Source organism: Mobula hypostoma, chromosome 4 (assembly GCF_963921235.1).
Source record: "Mobula hypostoma chromosome 4, sMobHyp1.1, whole genome shotgun sequence".
Classification (NCBI taxonomy): Eukaryota; Metazoa; Chordata; class Chondrichthyes; order Myliobatiformes; family Myliobatidae; genus Mobula; species Mobula hypostoma.
This window is the reverse complement of record NC_086100.1, coordinates 77,082,120-77,107,815: the sequence shown is the minus strand read 5'-3', so window position 1 is coordinate 77,107,815 and position 25,696 is coordinate 77,082,120. Positions and strand designations below refer to the sequence as shown.

General features: G+C 41.4%; 1 long non-coding RNA gene and 1 pseudogene across 1 annotated transcript; both read left to right on the top strand.

Annotated features, from left to right (window-relative positions):
- Positions 1-1,598: 1,598 nt before the first annotated feature.
- On the top strand, positions 1,599-23,793 carry LOC134344848 (uncharacterized). The gene is made up of 3 exons (XR_010017539.1): positions 1,599-1,680; positions 17,432-17,530; positions 23,645-23,793. It is a non-coding gene; the product is annotated as an uncharacterized LOC134344848 (long non-coding RNA).
- LOC134345045 (RNA-binding protein 25-like) lies at positions 10,951-11,913 on the top strand (annotated as a pseudogene).
- Positions 23,794-25,696: the final 1,903 nt, after the last annotated feature.

Genomic DNA, 25,696 nt, shown 5'->3' with positions numbered 1-25,696 from the left:
TTTTTACGATGTGTTGCGTCAGTTGTATTGTTTACTTTTCACAGTGGTTAGTGTGATCGAGGCACCCGTGGATTTAAAAGTAAGGCTTGTTGAAAGATCCAAGTAAATACAGTATATTTAATCCGCATCAATAAGTAAAGCAGCACCTAATTTACAGGTGTTAGCAGCTTCTGAAAATCTGGAGGCTCTTTGCACGAAGCGGTATGATTTTAATGATTAACGCTCCGCATTATTTGAGAAAATCGCTTGTAATGATTTCAGACTGCCTGTAGATTGGTTGTGTGTGAGCCTGGAGCGCTCTACAACGCGCCCCTATTAAAACGGTTCTAGTGAAAGGGTGTGCTTGGGGGATTTGTCGATTCAAACATTGTTATTAAATACGCAAGTAGTACATGTGTTTGAACCGGTTATTTCTGTTTCTTAAAAAGTAAATTGGAAATCATAAGACATGGGTCACGAGAGACAGCTGTTAAAAGCTGAACTCTGTGTCACACTGTTTATATAACAGCTTCGGTGTATAAACATCAAATGGAGATAAAATAATGGCATTTCTTAGTACTTGAGGAAAAACGAATAACCTTGAATTTATGTTCCAAGAATCTTTAAGAAAAGGGAAAGTGTGTGATGCCAATGATGGATAGCAGAGCATTTTCTTCTTTCGACATTGCTGTCATAGAACATCACAGCAGAGAAAGTGCTGGTAACGAGGAGTTTCCTATTTTATTCCCCAACTCTGCCTCCCGCAGCCTTGCAGAGCTTTTCCTTTTCAAGTCTTCACTCTCCCTACACCATCATAAATCACAATGCATGTCCTATCAAACACTGGTACTTTCCTGCTATTTTACTACCTTCCCATTATTCTTCCTTTTTGTCTCCATCCTGCCAAATCTTGATGGAGCACGTGGTGATTTGTTCTTTTCCTGGCCAACACTGGCAACCTCAGCATGTATTGCTTATTTCTAATGGCCTTGATCCCAATTCCTCCCCCCACCCCACCACCACCTTTTACTGCTGCAATAGTGCTGCTGACATTAGAGAGGGTTCAAAGGAGGTTCACAAAAATGAATCCAGGATTGAAAGGCTTATCATATGAGAAACATTTGATGACTCTGGACCTCTACTCACTGGAATTCTTTTTTTTGTTATTAATTATTTATTGCAACACCAACAAATTACATTCAATACAACCAGTTGCCAATTACATTTGACTGTTTAACCCAGTGAACCCCCAACCTTCATCGCCATCCCCTCCACCCCTCTCTCCCCCATCCTGTCCCCTCCAACAATCAACTGAATAGTAGTACATACACAGACAAAGCATTCCTATTTTAACAAAAGATCTTTTAAGCTAGATATCAAATTTGTCCACATTAAGATTGTGTTTGGTCGTGCATCATTTACTCTTGCTGATGAAAGTTCCAGGTAAGAAATGTCCAAAAAGCTCCGAAGCCAGTGAGTATTTGAAATATCATGAGGTGGTTTCCAACGCTGGACTACAATCTTCTTAGCTGCAGTCAGGCCTGACAGCCAGATTTTGCGTGTTTTTTTTTTAATTCTGAAGAATGAAGGGTGACTTAATTGAAACCTATTGAATGTTCAAAGGCCTCGAAGAATGGATGTGGAGAGGACGTTACTATGCTGGGGGAATCTAAGACCAGAGGACACGGCATCAGAATAGAGGTATGTCCATTTACAACTGAGATGAGGAGGAATTTCTTTTGCCAGAGAGTGGTGAATCTGTGAATTTGTTGCCAGAGGCAGTTGTGAAGGCCAAGTCATAGGGCATATTTAAGGTAGAGGTTAATAGATTCTTGATTAGAAAGGACCTGAAGGGATACGGGGAGAAAGCAGGAGATCGGGGCTGAGAGGGAAAATGGATCAGCTGTGTGGAATGGCAGAGCAGACTCAATGGGCCAAATGGCCTAATACTGCTCTTATAGCTTATGGTCTTATGGTCTAGGACCCAATGGCACTGAAACTCTACAACGTACTTCCAAGTCAGGATGGTGTACAACTTGGTGGTGAATCTGCAGCTGGTGATGTTCTCTGGTGCATGTTGTCCTCATCCTTCATGCTGTTGGAGATCATGGCTTTGGGAGGTGCCACTGTAATAACCCAGCCAAGTAATTGAAGTACATACTGTAGACAGTGGGTATTGCTGCCATCTGGTTGTACAAGAAATATCTCCGTAAGATTTCAGTGCTTCTGGAGTAGCAACTTTGTTCTTGATGGTTTTCAAGCTTCATATTTGTTTTTGAAGTTGCATTCCTCCAGGAATGTGGAAAGTCTAAAGTCTTTGGACTGTCGTGGAAAGGCTTTGGGTTGTCAGGAGATGAGTCCCATTCCACGAATGTCCAGTATCAGACCTGCCCTTGTAGCCACTGTACTATGTGGCTAGGTCCTGTTCAATCTCCAGTTATGATGACCCCCCCCCCCACCCAAGGATATTGATGATGATGGACTCAGCAGTGGTAAAGGAATGAAATATCAAGGGTATGTGATCAAATGTTCCCATTTAGAGGTTGTCATTGTCTGCACATTCAAGGCATAATTGCTAAAAACATAGTGCATGTTCCAAATATTTTCAAATCTCACTGTATGTAGGCATAGGCTTCATTTTGAAGGAACTGTGAATGGAAATAAATATCATATTCCCAAGTGAATATCTGTATATCCAACCTTTATAATCATTGATTAAAATGAAGAAAATTAATGAGCCCAAGGTGAGGGCAGAGGATCAGCTGTACTGATATCCTGGATTGGTATGATTGACTTCTAAAAACCATAATCATCTTCATTTGTGCAAGATATGACTCCATCCCCAGAAGAGTTGTCCTCTTGATACCCATTGTCCTGGGTTTTACCAGAACACATTCAGTCAGAAGTTGCAGTAATATCAAGAATATTTACGGTCATCTTGCCACTAGAATCCAGTCAAAGATTAGCTTAGTGTATCCCCTGATGCTATAAGACTTCATGGAGACTTATGAATGTGGAGGACCTCAACTGGGATTTAATGGGTGAGCAACATGCTTGGCAGGCCAGAGGGATAGGACAAACCTAGGGATTGTGGTGGCACATTATCCATACTTATGATTCTATGAGGTTGAGTTTGTCAGCGCGTTGCTTGATTGCTCAATGGGACAACTTCCCAGTATGGCCAATGACCCTGCTGACATTTGTGAGGAGGAATTTGCAAGATTGTCCAGGTTGCGAGTGACTTTGCTGTGCCTGAATTTGATGCCTAAGTGGCAATGGTTGCTCCAGTTTTATCCTCTTAATGATTTAATATAATGGTGTGTTACAGCTGAAAAGGTTGCTAGGTTATGTAGGAGAGTATCTAAGGAACAAGGGTCTGACATCACATACAGACCTCAACCAACCGTTGCTAAGTTGAATACTATTTATTCTTAATTGAACAGAAGATCATGTAAATAGATTACCATGTGGGATAGAGGAGTGACACACGTGTCGCTTGATCCTTTCCTACTAATACCCTCAAATAATATGTTGGAAGGAGAGACACTACAGAGAGCAACATATCCAGCCGAATGGCCTAACCCTGCACCTATTTTCTATGTTTCTATATGGAACTGCAATTGCAGAGAATTGTGGACATAGCTCAGTGTGTCACAGAAACGACAGAAATCCATGGACTCTGTCTACATTTCTCACTACCTCAGTAAAGCAACCAGCATAGTTCAAATAATCTATCAACCCCAGACATTCTCTTTCCTCCCTCTTCCATCAGGCAGAATTTACATAAACCTGAAAGCATGTATCACTATACTCAAGGACTGCTTCCATCCCACTGTTCAATACTATTGAACAATCCTCTAGTATGATAAGCTGGGCCCTTGACTTCAAAATCTACCTTGTTATGGCCTGGTGCCCTTTTGTCTTCCTGTGCTGTGCTTTATTCTACATTGTTAGTGTTTTCTCTTACGCTAGGTCAATGCACTGATGTGACAAAACGACCTGTACGGATGACAATCAAAATAAAAGTGTTTCAGTGTACTTTGGTGCCCATGACAACAATAAACCAATTTGCCTTATCTTCTTTCCTCCCTCCCAGATCTAAGCCAAGGATGTTGAGCCAATTATACAGTGCTTATGTGAACTTTGGCCTTGGCCAGTGCTACAAAGGGGACAGCAGTGAATCGCAATTGTTTTTGTTCTGCTGTGCATGTAAGGGGATTGAAATCCATTAGCTTTTACATTCCAGCGCAAAGCTAGTGTCAAATCTCATTGTACATTTCTCTGGGCAACTCATCATCTGGGCTGGAAAATAGATCTGGTACACCAAATTTTCCATTGATATTATCTTCAGCCAGGCCAACTTTCACGCAAGATACAAGAGGTATAGATATAATCTCTGGAAATCCAGCTGGTGCAAAGTGGCAATTCTGGACCAAACTTGAATCATTGAAGGATGCTTGACAGCCATGGCAGAACTTGAATGCTATTAACTCTTAAAAGGTGAAACCAAGCAACATAGTTGACACTGCCAGATGAGCTCAAAGCCTTCTATGCTTGCTTTCCCCATCAAAACATAAAGGAGCTTTTACGGACTCCCACAGCCCCCCGATAACCCTGTGATTTCAGTCTCTGAGGCCAATATAAGAGCATCCTTCAGGAAGGTGAACCTGTGTTATTATGTGTGCATGATAAAGAGCTTAAGTTCCCAGTGGACAATGTGGACATTACACCTGGAAGCAGAAGCTTTGATGGTGAGCTAGTCGTACGCAGTCAGTATTGGAACAGAGTTAAGTAATGATATAAACAACAGGAATTCTGCAGATGCTGGAAATTCAAGCAACATACATCAAAGTTGCTGGTGAACGCAGCAGGCCAAGCAGCATCTATAGGAAGAGGTGCAGTCGACTTTTCAGGCCGAGACCCTTCGTCAGTAATGATATGTTCTATCGTTTACCCCTGCCAAGCTTGTCTTTATTAAGAATAAACAACAAAACCCATGGAAAGCATCTGGCTCAGAGAGGGTAGCTGGCCAAGCACTAAAGATCTCTGCTGATCAACTGGCTGGATCATTCACCGATATGTTTGACCTCTTGCTTCGGTAGTCTGAAGTACCCATCTGCTTCAAGCAGGTTTCAATCATACCAGTGCCTAAGAAGAACATAGTAAACTGCCTCAATGAATGTCATCCAGTAGCACTTACATGCAAATGATGAAGTGCTTTGAGAGATTGATGGTGAAACACATCAATTCCTGCCTGTAAAGTGACTTGGATCCGCTCCAATTTGCCTACTGGCATAACAGGTCCATAGCAGAAGCCATTTCATTAGCTCTTCATTCAATGCTCAAACATCTAGACAGCAAAGGTGTATATATTAGGATGCTCTTTATTGACCACAGTTCGGCTTTCAATACTATCATCCCCTCAAAACTAATCAATAAGCTTCAAGATCTTGACTGTCTTCTTGCTGCTGCCATCAGGAAGAAATTACAGGAGCCTTAGGACCCACACCACCAGGTTCAGTAACAGTTATTACCCCTCAACCTCCAGGCTCATGTAACAGAGGGATAACTTCACTCAACTTCACTTACCCCATGACTGAACTGTTCCCACAACCTATGGACCCATTTTCAAGGACTCTTTATCTCATGTCTTCATATTTATTGTTTATTTGTTTGTTGTTATTTTTTTTTTCTTTTGTATTTGCAGTTTGTTGTCTTTTGGACATTGGTTGGTTGTCCATTCTGTTGGGTCCAGTTGTTCACTTTATTGTGGTTCTTGGGTTTACTGTGAATGCAGGCAAGAAAATGAATCACAGGGTTATTTATGGTAACGTATACTGCATGTAAATTTGCTTTGAATTTTGAACACGATTGTCTCTCTTCACAATGAGGTGCACAGTACTCTCCCACAGGGATGCTTTTGAGATTGTAAACTCAGCAGTGGGTGAGACTGATTTATGTTCACTTTTCCTATTTTTTTCATTGTCATAGTACATAGAATAGTACAGCACAGTAAGGCCCTTCGGCCCACAATGTTGTGCCTACCCTCAAACCCTGCCTCCCATATAAGCCCCCACCTTGAATTCCTCCATATACCTGTCTAGTAGTCTCTTAAATTTCACTAGTGTATCTGCCTCCACCACTGACTCAGGCAGTGCATTCCACGCACCAACTACTCTGAGTAAAAATCCTTCCTCTAATATCCCCCTTGAACTTCTCACCTCTTACCTTAAAGCCATGTCCTCTTGTATTGAGCAGTGGTGCCCTGTGGAAGAGGCACTGGCTATCCACTCTATCTATTCCTCTTATTATCTTGTACACCTCTATCATGTCTCCTCCCATCCTCCTTCTCTCCAAAGAGTAAAGCCCTAGCTCCCTTAATCTCTGATCATAATGCATACTCTCTAAACCAGGCAGCATCCTGGTAAACACGAGGAATTCTGCAGATGCTGGAAATTCAACCCACACACAACAAAGTTGCTGGTGAACGCAGCAGGCTAGGCAGCATCTCTAGGAGAAGGTACAGTCGACGTTTTGGGCCGACACCCTTCATCAGGACTAACTGAAGGAAGAACTAGTAAGAGAATTGAGAGGGGGAGGGGGAGATCCAAAATGATAGGAGAAGGCAGGAGGGGGAGGGATGGAGCCAAGAGCTGGACAGATGACTGGCAAAAGGGATAAGAGAGGATCATGGGACAGGAGGCCTAGGGAGAAGGAAAAGGGGGAGGGGAAAAAAAAACAAACCCAGAGGATGGGCAACGGGTATAGTCAGAGGGACAGAGGGAGGAAAAAAAGAGAGAGAGAGAAAGAATGTGTATATATAAATAAATAACGGATGGGGTACGAGGGGGAGGTGGGGCATTAGCGGAAGTTAGAGAAGTCAATGTTCATGCCATCAGGTTGGAGGCTACCCAGACAGAATATAAGGTGTTGTTCCTCCAACCTGTGGCTTCATCTTTACAGTAGAGGAGGCCTTGGACAGACATATCAGAAGGGGAATGGGATGTGGAATTAAAATATGCGGCCACTGGGAGATCCTGCTTTCTCTAGTGGACAGAGCGTAGGTGTTCAGTGAAACGATCTCCCAGTCTGCGTTGGGTCTCGCCAATATATAAAAGGCCGACGCAGACTGGGAGATCGTTTCGCTGAACACCTATGCTCTGTCCACCAGAGAAAGCAGGATCTCCCAGTGGCCGCACATTTTAACTCCACATCCCATTCCCATTCTGATATGTCTATCCACGGCCTCCTCTACTGTAAAGATGAAGCTACACTCAGGTTGGAGGAACAACATCTTATATTCCATCTGCGTAGCCTCCAACCTGATGGCATGAACATTGACTTCTCTAAGTTCCACTAATGCCCCACCTCCCCCTCGTATCCCATCCGTTATTTATTTATATACACACATTCTTTCTCTCTCTCTCCTTTTTCTCCCTCTGTCCCTCTCACTATACCCATTGCCCATCCTCTGGGTTTGTTTTTTTTCCCCCTCCCCCTTTTCCTTCTCCCTGGGCCTCCTGTCCCATGATCCTCTCATATAACTTTTGCTAATCACCTGTCCAACTCTTGGCTCCATCCCTCCCCCTCCTGTCTTCTCCTATCATTTTGGATCTCCCCTTCCCCCTCCCACTTCCAATTCTCTTACTAGTTCTTTCTTCAGTTAGTCCTGAGGAAGGGTCTCGGCCCGAAACATCTACTGTACCTCTTCCTAGAGATGCTGCCTGGCCTGCTGTGTTCACCAGCAACTTTGATGTGTGAAGCATCCTGGTAAATCTCCTCTGTACCCATTCCAATGCTTCTACATCCTTCCTATAGTGAGGCGACCAGAACTGGACACAGTACTCCAAGTGTGGCCTAACCAGAGTTTTATAGAGCTGCATCATTACATCGGGACTCTTAAACTCTATCCCTCGACTTATGAAAGCTAACACCCCATAATCTTTCTTAACTACCCTATCCACCTGTGAGACAACTTTCAGGGATCTTTTGATGTGTACCCCCAGATCCCTGTGCTCCTCCACACTACCAAGTATCCTGCCATTTACTTTTTACTCTGCCTTGGAGTTTGTCCTTCCAAAGTGTACCACCTCACACTTCTCCGGGTTGAACTCCATCTGCCACTTCTCAGCCCACTTATGCATCCTATCAATGTCTCTCTGCAATCTTTGACAATCCTCTACACTATCTACAACACCACCAACCTTTGTGTCGTCTGCAAACTTGCCAAACCACCCTTCTACCCCCACATCCAGGTCGTTAATAAAAATCACGAAAAGTAGAGGTCCCAGAACAGATCCTTGTGGGACACCACTAGTCACAATCCTGCAATTCCTCTGCCTTCTGCAAGCAAGCCAATTCTGAATCCACCTGGCCAAACTTCCCTGGATCCCATGCCTTCTGACTTTCTGAATAAGCCTGAATAAGTCATGATGTTGATATGCCATGATCTTATTGGGGGGGCGGTGTTGCGTATTTATATTTCAGTAATATTTTAGTAATATTGTAAATATGTTGGTTGATTAAACATTCTTTGTTTAATCAATTCATTATGATTATATGGACAAAATACGTGAATGGCATACATCATCACAGCAGCACATGATACGTGTACGCCTTGCTTAAAGTAAAAGCGAAGTTAGACTCACATTCCCAGTTCTGTGTTTCCTATCAATTAGTTTTTATGTTTTGGAGTTACAAAACATAACAGTAGTGATAAAGAAGCTTTACATCTACCCAAGACAATTACCCACTTGTTGAAATGCAGTGAGACGTTCAAGTTAAAAAAAAGCGTAGCATGAAATGGTCAAGTAAAAAAAGACCGACACAATCGAGATTTAAAAAAGGCAAAAAAGACAGAAATTTACAGGTCCATAAACTGTGAGCACTGGGTGATAATAATCATAAAGAGCAGAAATGGCTGGCTACATTGGAAAGATTGATGTATTCAATTGCACAAGGAATAACTGGATTTTATATACTGAGTGAATTGAGCAGTATTTTAAAGCAAATGGAATAGCCAATGAGAAACTGGTATCAGTTTTGTTGGGTGTATTGCGTTTAAATGCATACAGATTGCTTAGAAGTTTAACTGCTCCAACCAAACCAGCCAAAATGAGCTTTGCTGATATTGTGAAAGTAATGCAGGAACATTTAGAACCAAAACCACTGTTTATTAGCAGAATCGAAAAGAAGCAGAGTCCATCTTAGCGTACGTGGCTGTATTGAAGAAGTTGTCTGAACTTTGTCAATTCAGTAATGGGCTTAATGATTCACTGAGAGATTGTTTGGTTTGTGGAATCTTACAAGAAGGTATTCAAAAATGGCTCTTAACTGTAGCACAATTTGTATTTAACAGAGCAGTTGGAAAAGCTGTATCAATGGTCACAGCAGACAGAGACGTAATTGAGTTGCAGTCAGGAATAAAGGTGAGCGTGAACAAAATTGCCATATCTCAACAGAAACTGGCCTGGCTGAACATGTTACCATTAAGAAGGTGGAGCAGAGTGATGATGGTGCGAAACAGAGACTCTTTTACTTGCATCTTTGGAAACAGCTCTATTTCCATCTTTATTTTTCCCTTTCAGGGTTCTTTCGAAGACCCTGACCTGGAGTTACATGCTGCCTACGGTTCTTTGCGGGAATGGGACCCGCTCTCAGGGTTTCATAACCGACAGTTGTTGTTCGACACACCTAGGGCTCTGCCTAAGAGTCCAGCTTGGATTTGGAAGCCTAGAATCTCAGGGCTCTGGAAACGGGTGGATCGAGGGTCGGTGTCATGACAGGAGACCCGTGCGTCATCAGGGGAGTCAAAATGTCTGTAGTTGTATGCCCAGATTTTTGGACACAGAGCTCGAAAAAAGCGCCGTGGCAGACTTTTAACATGGTAAATCAGCGAGTTGCTTGTTATGTCCCCCTGCTCGCTGGGAAAATGGAAACACCCCTTTCTTCTTGATTAGGGAAAGAGAGAACCTGTGGTATGTCGTGTAACGGGTGAAACGCAAAGTCTTTGGGGTAACTGCAAGTCTGTGTCTTTGCTGTTGCTTTGCTCACGCTTGAGTGCTCGGTAGTGGGTGCTGATGCTTTTTTTTTGCCAGTGGGGGAGGGAGGATTGTTACTTGTTGCTGCTTACAAGTGGGAGGGGGGAGCTGGGGGTGGGACCATGGGGTTCTAACTGTCGTCCATTCTTTGGGGCACTCCTCTGTTTTCATGGATATTTGCAGAGAAAAAGCATTTCAGGATGTATAGTGTATACATTTCTCTGACGTTGAATTGTACCTTGGAAACCTTTGAATTCTTTGTGGCAGGGGCTCACATACACCAGAGAATGCAGGTTTAAAGGTGAAACTTGCAGAAAGTGCAACGAAGTAGGACACGTACAAATAGGATGTTGGGCAGACAAAAACTAAATGGACCGCATAGAGAAGAGAAACACATAAAAAGGGAAGTTGCAGTTTCAGAAAGAGCACTAATCTGCGTACTGTTTGGAAAAGGAAGTCTGTTGGATGAGAGTGATATAGGATTGGATGGACTTGAGATTTACAATTTTAAACCAACGATAGACAAGCAAAATGGCTTACACCAAAAGTGAATGGCAAATTAATTAACATGGAATTGGATACTGGCTTGGTTGTTTCAGTTATTTCACAAAATGAGTTTGAATGCTTTTTCAAGAGTACTGAACTGAGCCTGTGGATATCTAACTAAGAAGCTATACTGGAGAAAATATAATTGCTGTGGGAATTACATTTGTAACAGTGAAATACAACAATTAACGAACCACGCATGGGTTATATGTGGTAAAAACACATAGGAGGGCTAGCGCTTTAGGAGCGTGTGTGGCTGAGACAACTACAGCACAATTGGAGATCCATCCACCATTTGCACGCCATAACTCCTGCAATAGAGTTAATCAAAAGTGAATTAAGAAAACTACTGGATGATGCCTTAACAGTCTCAATTCTGTATGCCATGATCTGTTGTCCGACACAGGGAAAATGCGTGTTGGTGCCAACCTCAGTGTGTCTGGTTGGAAAGCATATTGGACCAAGGAAGGAGGGTGATGCTCTGAGGCATCTTGAAAGTGATGAAATCAGTGGTCTGTCTTCAACAGTATTTGTGCCAACATATTTGAGAAACCTTCTGATATATCAATCCAGCAATTACTTGCAAAACATGTCTTGGTTTTAAAATGAAAGATTGTTCAAGGAGCTTCAAAAGTTGCAAGCATTTGGCTTTTGTGACTATAAAGAACCAGATTCCACTCTGTGTGGATTAAAGTTGTTGCATGGGTTTCATGTGGGAGACAAAAAGCTGCATGAAAAAGTAGATGCAAAGGACCAAAGCCCAGCTGGATTATGGAAGGCCAAAATGAAAGGAATCAATGGAGATTTGAAAATAGAAGATTAATCTGATAATGTTGTGGATGAGGAAACTAAAAGGAGAGGTCAGATCATAAAGGGAGCAATAGAAGGATTAATAAGAGAATACTCCAGTGAACTAATTGCACCTTCCCAAGATCAAGATGTGCAATCTAGAAAGAAGAAAATGGAAAATCAAGAGGAGGATGACATAAACGCTGTGGAAATGAAAGAGGATAAACCACACCTAATTTCTCGAGAAATTAGCAAATTCAGAGGTACTCATAAGAAACTAGAAGAAGAAAAAAGATAAAATAAAGAAAGACAAGAAACTGAAAAGAGAAGAGATAGAGAGTAAGAACATGAACAAGAAAGAGAAAGGTATGAAAGAGAGAAGGTACATGAGAAAGAAAAAGAGTGGAAACAAGAATGAGATTGTGATAGGGATTGTGAAAGAACCAAGGATAATGAAAGGAAGCACGATCGAGAATGGAATAAAAAGAGAGAAAGAAGCCAGGACTGGAAGAGAAGCAAGGGTCAAAGTAGTTCCAGAGAGAAAAGCCAAGAAAAGGAAAAGAAAGGAGTCCAGAGCTGTCAGATCTACTTCCTACAGTCTCAGTGTCAACTCCTGTAGCCAACACAGTGCAGGCCCCAGAACCTGAGATTGTCTCACAGCCACAAGGCACACCTGCCAAGCAGAGTGAGCCTCTTGTCAGGAAAGACGTTTATAGCTAAGCAGGAAGAAGTGTTGTGCATTTAATACTTCAGTAATATTTGAGTAAGATTGTAAATATATTTGATTAATCATTTGTTTAAGTAAGTCATTTATGAAGTATGTGAATAGCATACATCATGATGCCACCATGTCATACGTGTGCACCTCGCTTAAAGTAAAAATGGAGTTAGACTCACATTCCCGACTCCATGTTTCTTTTCAATTAGTTTTTACGTGTTGGAGTCACAAAGTATAACAGGGGAGCCCTACATTGGTTGGGGTTGTCCACGGATGTTCGCTACACGAGCGAGGACAGTGGAATCAAGCTGTTGCCCGTGCAGCAGACTCCCCCTCTCCAAGCAGCTGATGAATCCGAAGGAACAGCGGAGTCTGATACAGTTCGGCAGAAGCTGCATCACAGGAGTTGCTAGTCAGTGTTGAACTCAATATCGAGCTGCCTTAGGGACTCCCGCTCTGGATTTTTCCTCAGCTTTTACTCCGGAAGCTTTCCACATGAGTGTGTATAGCTGTAAGGCCGCGGAGGTTTGAGATTAGAGTTTTTCTTTTCCTAAATGAACTTCCAACCATGGGCAATGACACCCATCTGCCTGGAGCGATTGGTTTTAAGGTGCCAGCATTCCACCTGTTACCACTTTTGCTGGAACTGGACATGGTTGTCAGAGGCTATATGAGATGCACACCACTGGGGGCATTTAATAGGTAGTGGAAGCTGACCCTCACTGCCACTACCCCCGGTTATGACAACCTTACAGAACCATGACCTTATTAAACTGTAGCATTCTTGTTGGCTTTACCTGTAACAAAGACACTGGACTGCACTTAGCTTAAAACCAATCTATGCAAAAGAAGGAAATAACTGAAGATCATTTAAAACAACTCCCTTTAAAACAACTGTTCACGACGTGCTGAGTGCCCAAATACATAATCATATATCAGTAGTAAGATATAGAATTTGGATTTGTAGGGAATCTTATAGCATAAATGCATATTGTAAATTTTTCAGGACTATGTATTTTGTTCACAAGATCACTAAATCCTTGGTTCAGAAGGTCGTTTGGGTTCAGCTTTTCATCCATTGGAAAAGAAAAAGGATCCTAGTTCCATTACAACAGTCCACTGACCAAAGTAACTGTCGTGCTGTTGTCTTCACTGCCCAAAGGGTTAATTACTTTTATTTGAGGATACTTATACTCTCACCGGTGTGAACCCATTGGAGTTTATCTGGATGTCACAGGAACAGAGACAGAATAACTTGGTTCTACCATTAACTAGATTATGGCTGATCTGCACCTCCACAATATTTACTTTCTTTATCCGTATTCTGCAGTGCAACTGCTGATAATAATCTAACTCAATTTTAGGTTTTTTGTTTCAATGGTTTTCACAGAATTTTGGGCAGTGAACAACTAGCCCAAAACTTCTCCTGTATGTGTAGTGTGAAGGAGTGCTCCAAGATTTCATTTATAATGAACTCTAGCTCTATATCTGTCCCTCTCCCCAATGTGACTGATCTTGAAATAATAGACTTATGACTTTCTGCAGATTAGATTCTGAAGTCACACGGTCCTCTTTTATTGTCATTTAGTAATGTATGCATTAAGAAATGATACAATATTTGCTCCGGTGTGATATCACAAAACACAGGACAGACCAAGACTGAAAAAACTAACAAAAACCACATAATCATAACATATAGTTACAACAGTGCAACAATACCATAACTTGATGAAGAACAGTCCATGGCACAGTAAAAAGTTCAAAGTCTCTCAAATGTCCCACATCTCACGAAGACAGGAGAAGGAAGAAAACTTTCCCTGCCATGCCTGACCACAGTCCGACTCTGAGTCATCCGAAAACTTTGAGCCTCCGATCAGCTCTCCGACACTAAGTACCGAGCACCATCTCTATCTGAGCGATTCAACCTCAATCTCGGTCGCCAGCAGCAGGCAAAGCCGGGGATTTTGGGGCCTTCCCTTGGAAGATTCTCGATTGCCTAGTAACAGCGGCAGCGAACCCACGTTTCAGAAATTTCTCCAGATGTTCCTCTGTGCTTTCGCGTCTGTCTCCATCAAGTAGTGGAAATCGTGAACAACATACACAAAATACCGGAGGAACTCAGCAGGTCAGGAGGTAGCTATGGAGGGAAATAAACAGTCAATGTTTTGGGCCAAAATTCTCCTTCAAGACTGGGAAACAAGGGGCAGAAAAGCCAGAATAAGATGGTGGGGGGAGAGGAAGAAGTGTAAACTGGCTGATGATAAGTGAAACCAGGTGAGAGGGAGGTGGAGAGCGGGGGAGGGAGAATGATGTGTAAAGCTGGGAGGTGATAGGTGGAAGAGGTAAGGGGCTGAAGAAGAAAGAATCTAACAGGAGAGGAGAGTGGACTATGGAATAAAGGAAAGGAGGTGGTGAAGTAGAAGAAGGCAATGGCAGGTTGTAAGGGCAGGGAGGAGAAGATGAGGGGTGAGAGGGTGGTGGGAATAGGGAAAAATCAAAAATATACTGTATGTGGAGGGAGAACAGAGAGGAATAATACAACTAGGCTTTCTCCATAGTCTTTTAGATGGGAAACAAACATTGTGATTTTGTCTGACTTCAGGATTTTACTGTTTGCCTTTGTCATTGACCACAGAGAGAGGTTCTTCAGCTACTCATTCTGTACCTAGTGCCAGGCATCCATTTTATTCTTTCCCCATTCCCCTCAATCCCTCTGAATTGCATCACACACCTGCACACTGAGGGCGATGTACAGTGAACAGTTAACCTACCAGTATGCCCACTTTTGGAAGGTGGGAGGAAACAGCACGTAGAAGAAATCCATGTAGTCACAAGAAGAATGTATAAACTCCTTAGAGAAAATCCCTGAGCTCAGGACTGAACCTGCTCCCCTAGAGCTACACTCTCTGTACCTTTGTATCCTGAATTAGTCCAAAATGATGAACGACTATTGACATATTTCATTTTTAACTAAAATAGAAATTGTAGCCAATGGATAAAAAAAGGTTCAAGATCTTGGAATGCAGACTGTATATCCCCAACAATGCACAAAATGATTTTTGGAAGATACAACTTGTAACAGAGGAAATTAATGATCAAAGAGGTTACAAGCAATCATGAATTAAGATCATGAGATATAGGAGTAGAATTGGGCCATTTGGCCCGTCGAGTCTGCTCTGCCATTTCATCATGTTTGATCCAATTTTTCTCTTGCCCCTAATCTCCTGCCTTCTTCCCATATTCCTTCATGCCCTGACCAGTCAAGAATCTATCAACTTCTGCCTTAAATATACATACAGATTTGACCTCCACTGCTGCCTGTGGCAACGAATTCCTCCACATCTCCATTTTAAAAGAATGCCCCTCTATTCTAAGGCTGTGTCCTCTGGTCTTAGACTCACCCACCAAAGGAAACATCCTCTCGATATCCACTCTATTGGAGCCTTTCACCATTCGATAAGTTTCAATCAGGTCACCCCTCATTCTTCTGAATTCCAGTGAATACAGGATTAAGGACAAGAAAAGGTTAAAGCAGCAGTTCAGTATGAGGGGGTACTGGGATGGTGTGCTTCTAAGTGTTGAAACAGAAAATATCTTCTTCAGAACAATAAAGCTGACAGCACTCAATGAGTGAGGCAGCGTCCATGGAGAGAATTGGACATTTGACATTTTGGGTTGAGATCCTTCACCTGGACTGAAATTGGAAAGGTAGTCAGTATAAAGAATTGAGGCGGAGATTCTATTTGTCAAACTTGAAGAGATTAACATTGAAGATGCCTATTACCTGGTCTGTTGCTGGACACTAATGACATAGACATGGGAATGGAGTACAGGGTTTGAAACTTGGGATGACACCGAACAGTGGGGTATGTTAAATGATGTAGTAGGAATGCATCCTAAAATATACAGTTGGTGGACTAATGAAATAGGTAGGCATGTAGCAGATGAAAATGAATGGCAAAAGCACAAGATGCGACACAGACACTTCAAACTAGAAAGTACACTTTTAAAAGGGGTGGAAGGCCAGAGGCATCTGAAAGTGTTTGATTGAAACTCTCTGAAGGGAAGAAAGACAGGTTAACAAGCAGTTACTAAAACACAAGGGCTTTTGGGCTTCCAGAAGGACAAAGTAGAAATTCAACCTCAGTTACTCCTGCTTAATGTGCATGTACAATAGCTATCACCCCTCGTAAGAGTAACTCTCAGCAAAGGGATTTCCAGAAAGACATGAAACCTTTCATGAAGTGATGTAGTAGAATGGATCTGGGGATGAGAGAATGCGGCAGTGCGAAAATATTTGAGAAGATGGAACTTTTTTGGAACACTTGAAACAGTCAAGTGGAAGTAGAGATTTAATAAACATAAGTTTGAATGTTGAATGGTTTGTATTCGGTAAATGAAAACAAACTCACCAATGATTGAAGGTTGATTACAAGAATGCAGAGATTTAAACCGGCTGTCAAAAGAGCCAGTGGCAGCATTTGGAAACATTTTTAATGTAATTTGTTAGGATTTAGAATGCAATGCCTGAAAGGGTGGTTGCTACTGGTTTATTAATCGTCTTCAAAGTGAATTGGATAAATTCTTGAAATAGAAGAGAGTATGTGGACATTGAGAGAGCGAACTAGAGAGAGACTAATTGATATTCAGATTAGCTACATTATGAACTGAGTGGCCTTTATAACTATTATTTTGTGATTCTAAGATACTATTGTCCTCTCAGAACATAAATACCACCAATTCAAGGGGGTAAGACTAAATTAGTATTTGCAACCGTGGATTAGGGTATAGAATTTTTATTTTTCTTGTAGTTTAACTTTCCTATGATGGCTTGTATTTTTATAAAATCACCTATACATGTGTGATTGATCAGTGAAATTTCGGCTAATTGTCGTGAAGCTGCTTCTGTATTTTTCTATTTTTCGGCAGCAGGTGTCACATCTTGAATCTAGCTATTTTATAGATGAATTGTTAACACTAAAATGTTGTTATCTTTTCAGTCAGAGCTAGTATTTCTGCATAAGACAACCACAGCTTCTTTCTCTCTGCTCTTCTTTTTATTCATAATTTCATTTGTAACACTTAATAAAACAATCTGTAAGCAACAAGTTTTACATCTCAGACTTGACTTCCAATCCTCTTAATTACAAAACCACCAGAATCCAACAAAGCAGATAAGATGGAAATGTTGACATGCAGCTCAGTTGAATATTATTATGATGTAAATATCTACAAAATGTGGTTGGTCATACATTGTTTGCTGCTGACATCAGGCCTGAGATTATGATGACAATATTCTGGCCAAGAAACATTTCTTGCCCTTTTCTGTAATGTGCTATCTCCTGTCTCATCCTATCAGCTCCTGCTGTTTCTGAATTTATGGAATACTTGCACTGCTAACATGGTGTGGCCTTTCCCATGCATGGAGACTCAGAGTTGCTCTTCTCTGGCCAATGTGGTAAGTCCATCATTAACATTTTCAGCTTCTTGCAGTGTCAGCATGGTCCTTGATGACAAGATCATCATTGAAGATAGGCAGCAGGAAAACAAAACAGTGCTCACAAAACAGCTGTAACATATTTTATAACCAAAGGCTCTGCTTACACAGTCAGCAAAGCATTTTTTATTAACTTTTGACATTCAGTAGCATTCAAATAACATTAAAAATCAAAATCACGATTTTTTATTTTGTGTTTCTTAACCATCCTATCAACTTGTTTAATCACATTCAAGGAGCTATGAACCTGGACGCAAATATCCCTCTACTCATCAACACCGTTAAGGGTCTATCTCTTTACATTTGACCTACCAAGGTACAATATTTCACATTTGTCTGGGTTAACAATCTCCTAGATGTAATAGTGGCCAGAGGACCTAAGGTAACAGAGGAACTGAAGGAAATTCGCATCAGGCAGAAAATGGTGTTGGGTAGACTGATGGGACTGATGGCTGATAAATTCCCAGGGACTGATGGTCTGCATCCTAGGGTACTTAAGGAGGTGGCTCTAGAAATCGTGAACGCATTGGTAATCATTTTCCAATGTTCTATAGATTCAGGATCAGTGCCTGTGGATTGGAGGGTGGCTAATGTTGTCCCCCTCTTCAAGAAGGGAGGAAGAGAGAAAACAGGGAATTATAGACCGGTTAGCCTGACATCGGTGATGGGAAAGATGCTGGAGTCAATTACAAAAGATGAAATTACGACACATCTGGATAGCAGTAACAGGATCGGTCCGAGTCAGCATGGATTTACGAAGGGGAAATCGTGCTTGACTAATCTTTTGGAATTTTTTGAGGATGTAACTATGAAAATGGACAAGGTAGAGCCAGTGGATATAGTGTACCTGGACTTGCAGAAAGCCTTTGATGAAGTCCCACATAGGAGATTAGTGGGCAAAGTTAGGGCACATGGTATTGGGGGCAGAGTACTGACATGGATTGAAAATTGGCTGGCTGACAGAAAGAGTAGCGGTTAACAGGTCCCTTTTGGAATGGCAGGCGGTGACCATTGGGGTACCACAGGGTTCAGTGCTGGGACCGCAGCTGTTTACAATATATATTAATGATTTAGATGAGGGAATTAAAACTAACATTAGAAAATTTGTCAAAGTTGGGTGGCAGTGTGAAATGTGAGCAGGATGTTATAAGAATGCAGGGTGACTTGGACAGGCTGGGTGAGTGGGCAGATGCATGGCAGATGCAGTTTAATGTGGATAAATGTGAGGTTATCCACTTTGGTGGTAAGAACAGGAAGGCAGATTATTATCTAAATGGAGTCAAATTAAAGAAAGGGGAAGCACAACGAGATCTAGGTGTTCTTGTACATCAGTCACTGAAAGCAAGCATGCAAGTACAGCAGGCTGTGAAAGAAAGCTAATGGCATACTGGCCTTCATAACAAGGGGAATTGAGTATAAGAGCAAAGAGGTCCTTCTGCAGCTGTACAGGGCCCTGGTGAGACCACACATGGAGTACTGTGTGCAGTTTTGGTCTCCAAATTTGAGGAAGGACATTCTTGCTATTGAGGGAGTGCAGCGTAGGTTCACAAGGTTAATTCCCGGGATGGCGGGACTGTCATATGTCAAAAGATTGGAGCGACTGGGCTTGTATACTCTGGAACTTAGAAGGCTGAGAGGGGATCTTATTGAAACATATAAGGTTATTAAGGGATTGGACACACTGGAGGCAGGAAGCATGTTCCCACTGATGGGTGAGTCCAGAACCAGAGGCCACAGTTTAAGAATAAGGGGTAGGCCATTTAGAACGGAGATGAGGAAAAACTTTTTCACCCAGAGAGTGGTGGATATATGGAATGCTCTGCCCCAGAAGGCTGTGGAGGCCAAGTCTCTGGATGCTTTCAAGAAAGAGATGGATAGAGCTCTTAAAGATAGCGGAATCAAAGGTTATGGGGATGGCAGGAACTGGATACTGATTGTGGATGATCAGCCATGATCACAGTGAATAGCGGTGCTGGCTCGAAGGGCCAAATGGCCTACTCCTGCACCTATTGTCTATTGTCTATTGTCCTTAAACTCCATCTGCCATTTCTCTGCCCACATCTACAACTGAACTATATCCTGCTGTACTCTTTGCCAGTTTTCTACACGATCCACAACACCTCCAATCTTCATATCATCTGTAAACTTACTAATTCATCCATCCACATTTTCATCTAGGTCATCTATATACATCACAAACAGCGGAGGTCCCAGTACGGATCCCCGCAGAATACCACTAATCACAGACCTCCAGCTAGAATAAGTCCCTTCAACCACCACCCTCTGTCTTCTATGGGCAAGCCAGTTCTGAATCCAAATGGATAACTCACCATGCATCCTAATATTCTGATGAGCTTTCCATGATTGTCCTTATTGTCACTGATGATTGTCACTAAAACTGTCTACAAGAAGGGTCAGAGCCGTCTCTATTTCCTGGGGAGACTGAGGTCCTTTAACATCTGCTGGACGATGCTGAGGATGTTTTACGAGTCTGTGGTGGCCAGTGCGATCATGCTTGCTGTTGTGTGCTGGGGCAGCAGGCTGAGGGTAGCAGACACCAACAGAATCAATAAACTCATTCATAAGGCCAGTGATGTTGTGGGGATGGAACTGGACTCTGTCACGGTGGTGTCTGAAAAGAGAATGCTGTCTAAGTTGCATGCCATCTTGGTCAATGTCTCCCATCCACTACACAATGTACTGGGTGGGCACAGGAGTACATTCAGCCAGAGACTCATTCCTCCGAGATGCAGCACAGAGCGTCATAGGAAGTCATTCCTGCCTGTGGCCATCAAATTTTACAACTCCTCCCTTGGAGGGTCAGACACCCTGAGCCAATAGGCTGGTCCTGGACTTATTTCATAATTTACTGGCATAATTTACATATTACTATTTAAGTATTTATGGTTCTATTACTATTTATTATTTATGGTGCAACTGTAACGAAAACCAATTTCCCCCGGGATCAATAAAGTATGACTATGACTATTATCAAACAGCTTACTAAAATCCATTACACAATATCCACAATCTGTGTTCATCAATCACCCTTTTAACTTTGTCAAAAATCTCAATCAAGTTGGTCAGACACAACCTGTCCTGCACAAAGCCATGCTGACTCTTCCTAATTAGGTCATCGTTTTCCAAATGCTCAATCTCTCCAATAACTTTCCTACCACTAGCATGAGACTCACTGGTCTATAGTTTCTGGAATTATCCCTCGTTCAGTTCTTGACCAACATTAGCTGTGCACCAGTCCACCAGGACCTCACATGTCACAAGAGAGGACAGAAAAATTTTGGTCAAGGCCCCTACGATCTCTTCCCTTGCCTTTCTCAATAACCTAGAGTATATTCTATCAGCTCCTGAGGACTCTTCCACCTTCATGCTCTTTAAGAGACCCAACACTACCTCCTCCTTTGCCTTGAAGTATCCTAGCACATGAATACTCTCAGCACTCTTCTCACTACCTCCACATTATTCTCCTTGGTAAATACTGATATAAAGTACTCATTAAGGACTTCAACCACGTCCTCTGAATACAAGCAAAGATAAACTTCCCTCTTTATCCTTGAGTGGTCCCAGCCTCTCCCTAGTTATTCTCTGGGTCTTCATGTATGTATAGAATGCCTTGAGATTCTCATTAATCCTACTTGCCAAGGACTTATCTTAGCCCCTCCTGGCTTTCCTAATTTCCTTCTTGAATTTTTTTTCTGGCTTCTTTATAATCCCCAAGGGCTCTGTTTAAAGCTTTACATATCTTTCCTTTTTCTTCTTGACTAAATTCATCACCTTTCTCAACATCTAAGGTTCACTTAACTTGCCATCGTTGTCCTCCCTTCTGACTGGAACATACCTGTCCTATACTCTACACAGATCCTGCCTAATGCTCTTGTAATTTGCTCTGTCCTAATTTAATACTGTCATGCAAGATTCATACTTATCCTTATCTATAGCTATCTTAAAACTTAAGGAGTTGTGGTCACTGTTCCCGAACTGCTGACCCACTTAGAAGTCAGTCATCTGGCTAGGCTCATTACCCAACACCAGGTCCAATGCAGCCCCTCCTCTTGTTGAACTATCTGCATATTGATTTAAGAAACCATCCTGGATGTGTCTAACAAATTCTGCCCATCTAAACTTCTTGCACTCAAAAGGTGAACTGATCCATGCTCTGTTCCTCAACCGTACTCAATATACTCTTATTATAAAAATACACACACTTCAAACTATCTGTCCCATTGTATCTATTACTTTGTTCCTGCCTGCTTATTCTGGCCCTGACATCTACATTCCTCTCCATCCCTCTACCTTCTGACCTGGTGCTCTGGTTCCCAAACCCTATCAAACTAGTTTAAACCCTCCTGAGTAGTACTAGTGAACTTGCTGGCCAGGATTTTGGTTCTCCTCAATTTTAGGTGCAACACGGCCCTCTTGTTCATGTCATCCCACCACAGAAGAGGTTCCAGTGAACCAACTAAATAAAACCCTGCCCCTGCATCAACTACTCAGGCACTCATTCATCGGTACCATCATTCTATTTCTGCCCTGCCCAGCATGGTAGTAATCCAGAGATTACTACCTTGGGGATCCTGCTCTTCACCCTCTTTCCTCATTCCCCATATTCACTGAGCAGGACATTTTCTCCTTCTCTTCCTATTCATTGGCGCCAATGCGCACCATGACCTCTGACTGCTCACCCACTCCCTTGAGAATATTCTGAAGCCTCTCTGAGACATCCTGAATCCTAGCACCTAGGAGGCAACATACTGTCCTGATGTCTCTTTTGCAGCCACAGAATCTCCTGACCATCTCTCTAACTATTGAGTAGACAGAACATAGAATAGTACAGCATAGCACAGGCCCCTCAATCCATGATCTTATGCTGATCTATATAAACATGCTCTATGGTCATTCTAACCCCTCCTTCCTACACATTAACATCCATTTTTCTTATATCCGTGTACCTATCTAAGAGTTTCCTAGATATCACTATTGTGTCAACCTCTATCACCAGTCTCAGCAGTGCATTCCAAACACATGCCACTCCTTGGTAAAAAGCCTTCTTTAGAAAACCTACATCACCTAGCCAGATTCTGCTTATATATTTGGAGCAGACGATATATTAAAACAAAATCTGATGTAACAAAAAAACTGATACCAGTATTTGGAGTAAAATGTTATTGATGATATATCTGCTTTGCAAATCCACTATTTATTCAAGCACTACCCCATCAGTAAAAGACAATACCTAAGGAAAGTAAAGAAATCACTTTCTTTCGCATCAGTCATTTCCTCATTGGTCTGGATGCTGGTCTCGGTGCCAAAAAGGTACTTCATTACCTTGTGCTTATCTTACATAATGGTGCTCCTGATGTGCAGTTTGTTTCTTCTCAGTCTCCATTCATAAGAGGAAAACAGGAAGTTAGTGTCCTGGTTGGCGTACAGTATCATATTGAAAATCATTAAGATCAATGCTGAGTGGACTAGACAGACCCATTAGCTCCTTTCCTCCAGAATAAAGGACATCGGAGGAAGATGACAGGGACATTTGGAGCCACTCCAAAATTCTTTTGGCTTATGGTTGAATTAAAGTTATTTTAATGATTCATTTTATAAAAAAGATATAAGTTTAGAATTTCAGGAACAGTTTGTGAAACAGTTCATGTTGCATTAATGTCTAAGATATCATATTTTAGTCACATTGCAGTTTCTTGTATTCATGATTTAATAAAGCTAATTCAGCAGCATTAGTTTTATCTAAAAGAAAACCAATGGATAAGGTATTAAAAATTAAAGCATTGGTTTCAAAAGATTATAGAATGTATACACTGAATGTTTCCCCAGTATTTATCTGTGTGTCAGAAGACTCATGATTATTGTATCCGGAATAAAATAAATAATTGCTTTATGTTTCATTCTCAAAATTGCTAATATATTCTAGAGCAGTAGGAGTGCAGTAAAGGAAAATAAAATGACTATGCAAATACTGAGTGAATAAATTGTTGTTGAAATGTTACTTGAATGAATAGTGTAGTCCATAATATAAAGAGCACACATTTCCCATCTTCACAGAGTGCCTTGGGATCTTCAAAGCTGATCTGAAGGTACCCTTTAAAAGGCTGCACACTGGGAATTCGAGTGGTGGTTCAACCTACATTATGACCACAGGACTGGATGAAAGCCTGAAGGTGGTGATTGTTAATAAACTAAAATAATAAATAAAACTGAGAACTAGATTATGTCACTGATAATGAACAAATGAAATGTTTTTAAATTACAACAGTAAGGTACATGCTGAGTCATTAAACAAAAGATAAGAACAGGAATTACATTACAAGTTAATCGTAAATTGACGTGTACAACTGAATACATTTTTTCTTGCTGTTCATAGCTTTAATTAGCAACAGAATTTTCTCAGAGGAATTGTTGTGGTCGGAAGTTTTGGTATGATGATTGTTGCAATGGAAGCATAACAATATAGAAGGAATAGAACTGTTACTTTATGTCACAATGATGTTTAGCTCTACCTTAATTTATTGTGGAATTAAGTATGAAAAATGGGGATGATTAAGAGCTTTGATTGAATAGTATAAAGCGCCCCTCTATGTACTCACATTTATAGTTCCATCTAGTATTCATGCGCTGACGTTCCTGTCCTTATAAGGCCATAAGATATAGGAGCAGAATTAGGCTATTTGACCCATCGAGAATGTGCCACCATTTCATCAATTTTCCTGTCAGCCACAATCTCCTGCCTTCTCTCCATATCCCTTCATGTCTTGACCAATCAGGAATCTATCAACCTCTCTGATTTAAATATACATAATGACTTGGCTTCTATTGCTGCCTGTGGCAAAGAATTCCACAGATTCACCACTCTCTGGCGAAAGAAATTCCTCCCCATCTCCGTTCTAAAGGACTCCCCTCTATTCTGAGGCTGTGTCCTCTGGTCTTAGGTTCTCCCATCGTCGGAAACATCCTCTCCACATCCACCCTATCAAGGCCTTTCACAATGCAATAGGTTTCAATTAGGTCACCCCTCGTTCTTCTGCATTCTAGTGAAATCAGGCCCAGAGCCATCAAACGTATTTCATACGACAAGCTATTCAATCCTGGATTCAAGTCTGCTATGTTATAATTTGGCATGTGCTAAAAAGTTAGCATGGTTTTGATTGTGCTGCTCGAGTTTCATGGAAATAATTATGGCATTGTTGGCTTCCCCTCCTAACTCCCTCACTGAACTTTCACCTACTGATATCTAAGAGGATCTGTTCACATAGATGAATTGCTGTTATTACTGTATTATGTCCTATTATTTCACCATTTATTAATTCAATCCTTATAACTATTTTTGCCACAATTTACCTTAGTTTTGAGAATTTGCAGGAGATGGTCAAGAAAAAAACAACAGGTCTAATCAAAATTATCATGAAGTCATATTTTAATTAAGCATCATGATCCATATTGCTGCCTTCTACCAATTTGACAGAAGCAAAAATATACTAGGTGCCGTATTTTTAGGTCAAAATAATCCAATGAAATTTTTTCACAATCTGTATGTGATGTCTTGCACTTTAAGATGGAAGTAATCTTTCAGTGTTTATAATTAGCCATTGTTATTCACAGATGAGGCTTGGAAAGGAAAAGCACTCTAAAAGTGCTGTCCATTGTTTATACCCGGTCTGTCACTGCAGCTCTTGTAGAATCAGGTGGAGAATCATAGAATCTTATATGCAGCATTATACCTTCTACCATGGTAATTTCTCCACGGGTTAGTAAAATTCTCCCTTCAATGGTTTATTCAGTTCCTTCTTAAAAGTTACTGCTGATTTTTCTCCCATTATGCACACGTATTGAGTTCCATCACAGTAATTTGCTGCAATATGAAAATATTCTCATCATCTCAATGGCTGCTATAACCTCTGGCACTCTCCTTTAAGCTAGTTGTAGCAATTCATCATTATTTTGAATGTCTGTTTAGCTAGAAACTCTTGGAGTTTACATTGATAAGTCCAGCTCCCTAACACTATTGGGAAACTATAGACCTATTTAATTTGTCCTTTGGTAGTGATTTTGGAGTGAGGGTGTATTAGTGTTAATTTCAAAGACGTGCAGTCATGATTT